Consider the following 5464-nt stretch of genomic DNA (forward strand, 5'->3'; position numbering starts at 1 on the left):
GGTGTACCTCCTCCCCCTCGGTAAAATGCCCTCTGCTTTATTCGTTTACCTCTGGTTTTATGAGTTTTAACCTCCTCAGCTTGAGATGCTGTTTTATAGCCAGAAAACACAAAGGTGACTAGGTGTTCAATCTTGAGGAATTTAGGACACTGGGCCATAATCAGTTTACAAATAGATACAAAATGAGGTTCTCTACAGAAGAAAGCCTGCTCAGAAGCTTGACCTCCTTTTGAACCAGTTTTGCATTTGTTTAGTGAGTCAGTTTGACTGGCCCTATTTTTTAAGTGCAAATCTTCGGGGGCGGGGGGGGGAAAATCTTTCAGCTGCTTCTACTGCTGTTGCTAGTTCTACTACAGGTTGAAACATTCTAATCCGGCACTCCCTGATCCAGCAACATCCATGGTCCAGCATAGGCACCAATTCAGTGGATGCTCTGGGGCTGGAGCACCCACAGGGAAAAATGAGCGGGTGCAGAGCATCCGCCAGCACCAAGCTGCCCCCTCCCACTGCACCTCTCTTGCGCCGGCGGCCCCATGCTTACCAACTCCTCCCTCTTCCCTCCCAGAGCTTCCAAAGTGCCGCGAACAGCTGATTCGTGGCATTCAAGCTCCAGGAGGGATGGGGAGGACCTGGGGTCAGCAGCTGGGACCAGCATTGGAGCCTCCAGGCAGAGGGCCAGAAGCCAGGACCGCGAGGCCCACACTGGGCACAAAATCTGGGGGTGCTGCAGCACCGCCCACACTCCTACTTCCTGCACCTGTGGAGACCCACAGGCACTATGCATTGACCTCCTGTGGTTCAGCATAGGTCAGGTCCTGAGGGTGCCAGACTAGAGAGGTTCAACCTGTACTTTGGGTCAAGTTAGGTTCCCTTCTGCCAGCAATCATCTCTGCATTCTCTCATTAATAACACAAACCAGTCTGTCCCACAGTACATCTGCTAGGACGTTTCCAAATGAGCAATAGTCAGTTAGTCTTTTAGCTTGGCAACATACAGAGCTATAGTTTCACCTTGCCTTCTCATCCAACCATGAGACTTTACATGCTGTATTGTACTGTTTGGCTCTGGTGTGTAGTGCTCTGTCAGATATTTTGCAGGTCTTCTAAACCTTTATCTTCTGGTGTCTGAGTTTGTAACCAACTTCTAAAGACTTTAGGTTTTACTGCTTACAGATACAGAGGAATATTGATTTGTGCATGCCCATCACCATTGCTCCTAGGAAGGGAAGGAGAGGAGGGAGTGGAGCTGTCCTGAGCAGCTCGGCTCTTTAGCTTTGGGTTGCTGTGAGGAGGAGGAAAGAGCTCTGCTCACAGCAGCACTGGGTGCTTATTCTGCCCCAGGAGGTAGGTGGGAGAGGGAGGCAGACAGCCTATTCAAGGCTCAAATTCATTAGAGGGTTGGAGTTTCTCACCTCATGAGCCTGGCTCCAGACACAGCCAAAATCATGTCACTCAAAAAAAAGTCAACCCCATAGAGACAATATTCTTCTACAAACTGAATTTTGCACAAGGCTCCCACTGACACCATTAGGAGCCCCCCTGTAGATTAAAAAGGAGTACAAATAGAAGAGTGGACTCACCAAAGGCACCTCCCCTCATGGCCAGAGATCACCTCTTTCAGCCTTGTGGTGATTGGTCTCATTTCATAATTCAGCCCCCTAGCCAGGTTACTTTAAAATTTCTCCCCTTCCAGGCTAACAGAGTTCAGCAAACAAGAGTTCAGTGTCCTTACGTGAGATCTTCTGCCTCTGGGCCCTGTGGTTCTTACGCCATCTCACCTCAAGACTTTCAAAAGTCCTTATCACCTGATATCAGGGGGCTTCACACCATATTCCCTAGTAGCTGGCAGGGGAACCCAAGCCCACCCTCTTTTCTGGGTTCCACCATAGAGACCCTGTAGTGAGCAAGTAAAGTCTGTCTAGTCAGACTCCCCTTCCACCTCCCCCACAACCCCTTCCTGGTCCCACTATGTAGCTGTATTCTTCCCAGGTTCTATAGACTCAAGATTCACCCTTCTTTTCAGGCTGGGCTCAGAGGACTTACCCCACATCCTCCAACAAATCCCAACTGTAGTTGATGCAAATTTTTACCTTCTATCCTTCTCAGGCTTGAGCTTTTGTTTTTCAAGTTCCTTCTGCTTTATTTCTCTGCTGACTACCTGCCAGGACTCTCTTCCCAGAAGTCCAGATCCTGCTCTTTTATCAGGGCTCACCACTAGAGCATACCCCTGCCCCCTTTAGTAGCAGCTGTATATCTCAGCTGACCCTGCACCAGACCTTCTTCACAACAGATCCTAAGGTATAATCTCCTAGCAGGGCACCCATCCTGAAGCCATTCCTTTATAGAGCCACCCAGCTCCTCTCCAGCTGAGTCTCATCCTAAATTGGTCCTGGCCCATCCTGCATGTGCAACCAGGTGCACTAACTGAGGTCGCAGTGCCCCTTAAACCTTTCAGTGTCAGTATGGTGTTTACACCACTTCACAGTATGTAATCCCAAAGACCACTGACCATAATTAAAAATGAAATTTGTCCCTCTCCACAGATTAAGTCTGACACAAAAGTGTTTTCCAAAAAAATACCTGTATTAATGATCCAGTTGCCAACTACAGGGCAATGGAAAATAAAAGTGCACACTTTGGTTACTGTCATGACATATCTCATGTAGATAGTTTTCTGTGCGCTGCAGTATACAGTAAATAATACTGTCAGCAAATTAACCCACTGATGGTCCATGGAATCTGAACAGCAAAGGAAGATCATTAGAACCAATCTGCTGATAATTACAGCCATTTACTATTTGCTGCACTGTTATCTTGTTGCTCCAGTTAGATTTATTACATTTGATGGAAAGACCAGTGTAATTAAGAGTGACAGACTGCAAAAAGGGCCTTATTTCTTCACCAAACAAAGATGCAGAACTTGTGTGTTACAATATGTGCAATAAATCCTGAAGATTGTACCCTGAAAAATTCTCTGTTCTTTGCTTTCATCATTTTGTAGGGTATAATGAAGTTGGTCAACTTTGTATGTACATAATAATCTTCAGCTGCAGTGGAAATCAGTTGTCTGTTGAATAACTTGAGCATTTACTTGTATCTCCTCCATACAGTTTCGAGTAAAAAAGCCTCTGGGTCAAATACTGCCCACCTCAAATACCTGTCAAAGAAGAATCCTTGAGGGTTTTTAATTAGCATATTTCTTTTCCTTGCTGATCCTTCAGTAGAAAATGCTGAAGGATGGCTATATCCAGTGATCATCAGCAACTGTATGGCAATTATGGGGGAGATTGTCAAAGACACAAAGAGCAGTTAGGATATGCCTTCCTGAATGATCTTTGCTGAAATACATAGTCTCCTCTTTGCAAGGTCTTTTTAAGAACTCAGGAGATAAATGTCATAATGAGAACATTGAGTGGATGTCTGTGGAGTTAGAACTACTCTGTGATTGCCTAATATAACAAGTCTTGTATTGAAATATTGAACCTCACCGTAAACTTGGAAAGTCACTGAACCATTCTGGTGTATGTGCCCTGAGAATACTCACAGCAACAGATTACCACACCAAAGTCTGCTGTCAGTTGCCAAGATTCCACTGAGACTCGGGGACAAGTGTTGGATTTCTGGGTGTATTGAAACAGAACTCTGCACCTGGAAACTATATAGTGTGTCAAAAGTGCCATTAAGCTTCTTCACAATATACGGTACATAGAGTTGAAATAGATATTATGCAATAGGCTCTGCTAAATGTAAACCTGAACCTGCAGTTTTGGTTACTGTCAGGCTTAATTTTCTACATGAAAACAAACCTTATTTCTTTTTAGCTTTCCCTTTTTAAGGCAGTAAAATGGGTAGATTTCAAAACTTTATGGTGAAATTTTCAAATGTATGCACATATATTGCACCTATATTTACTGCACACACAAAAATACACATGCAACATATATCTGTGCATGCATTATGCAGGTGAAATTGTAGCTTTGGCTCCCTGATTGCTAGTTGAATCTAAGACAGGTACTTCACAGTACCCTCTAACAATCTCTCTCCCAATAAATACCACAAGTGGAAGCTGAAGTCATCAAACTTTATTGTTCTTGAAGGGTTTTTTTTTTTGTTTTTTGTATTTTTGATGCACAGGAGCAATCCTCACACACAACTATATTGTCCATTAAACAAAAGTTTGTGAATATGGAACATTTTTTGTCACACAGGTGTCCCTCATGTGAAGTCCAGCTAACCTCCCTTTCCCAATAACAGCTGCATGTCTCCACCCGCAACAAGCCCATAGCAAGCCACTTCTCTGGGATGTTCTTTGTGGAAGTTAGAGTTCAAACAACTCTAATCTTCAAGAAAACCTGCAGGGTTTTCTCCACTTCTCACTTTTGCAAATCAAACAGCAGAGTTCATCTTGTAACCAAATCCCACCTGGGTTCACACAGCTCTGCCTGTCTTCTCAAACAGCGCAACCAAACCAAAGCCGAATCTGATGTCACATTGTGGGGGTGAATGATTCAGTCAATGATTAAAGATACTGAAGTCACTGAGGGAGGCCATGATAAAAAAATATCATCCACAGAATAAACTGTGATAGCCACACTTACTATCCATAATCCATTCTAGTAGTGGGTATAGAGGTGTCAAAAGCTGCACAAGAGTCTGACACAGACGTTTGACATGGCTTATCGGTCTATCAGCAATGCATAAACAAAATCAACAGAATCTTAATGCACGGGATATGATGCTGACTTGTTACGGCTTATTTATTTCCATTGAGGTATCTTGGCCACAGTCCTATGATATGCAAGTAGCCTGGGTTCATCAGGTGAAATGATACTGTATATCACAGGCATTATTAAATAATTGGTGATACTATCTCTAAATATGAGAAATTTCATATTATTTGGTATCACCATGTTTGTATTTAATTTATCACTAACGCATTGAGGGCACAACCTTGTATCCATTACTAATATGTTGAGGTCACTAGAAGTTAACAGGAGTCCAAAACTGAGAACATAAGTTGACCTTAACTCTTCCCCATATTATGTTCCTTGTCGCGTTCACTGAAATAAAGTAGCAAAGTCTTTGTCTAAGGTTTATGATGAGGTCACATTTTCAGTAAGGTAGCAAAGAGTCTAATCGTTATGATCTGGTTGCATTGATTGACTATATTTTCAGGGCTCATCAATAATAACTGTTTACAATTATTTCTTTTTTATTAAGGGAAAATGTGAATAAAATAGTTTTTGTAAAAAATGTATTGGTCTTTCCCAGAGACATAGCCTTATGTATTGTCAGGAGGAGGCTGTCTGGCTGGTACCTATATTCCTAAGAAAAAGGGAAGGCCCAAAAGCTATGTTTTTACAATATTTGTGACTGGGGGGGCGGGGAATTGGTCTTCAGTGTGTTGGCTAGATGGCTTTGCAAGCTCTCTGAATAGAACTGTGTGTCTGTGTTTACAGAAAACA

Source organism: Natator depressus, chromosome 9, assembly GCF_965152275.1.
Source record: "Natator depressus isolate rNatDep1 chromosome 9, rNatDep2.hap1, whole genome shotgun sequence".
Classification (NCBI taxonomy): domain Eukaryota; kingdom Metazoa; phylum Chordata; order Testudines; family Cheloniidae; genus Natator; species Natator depressus.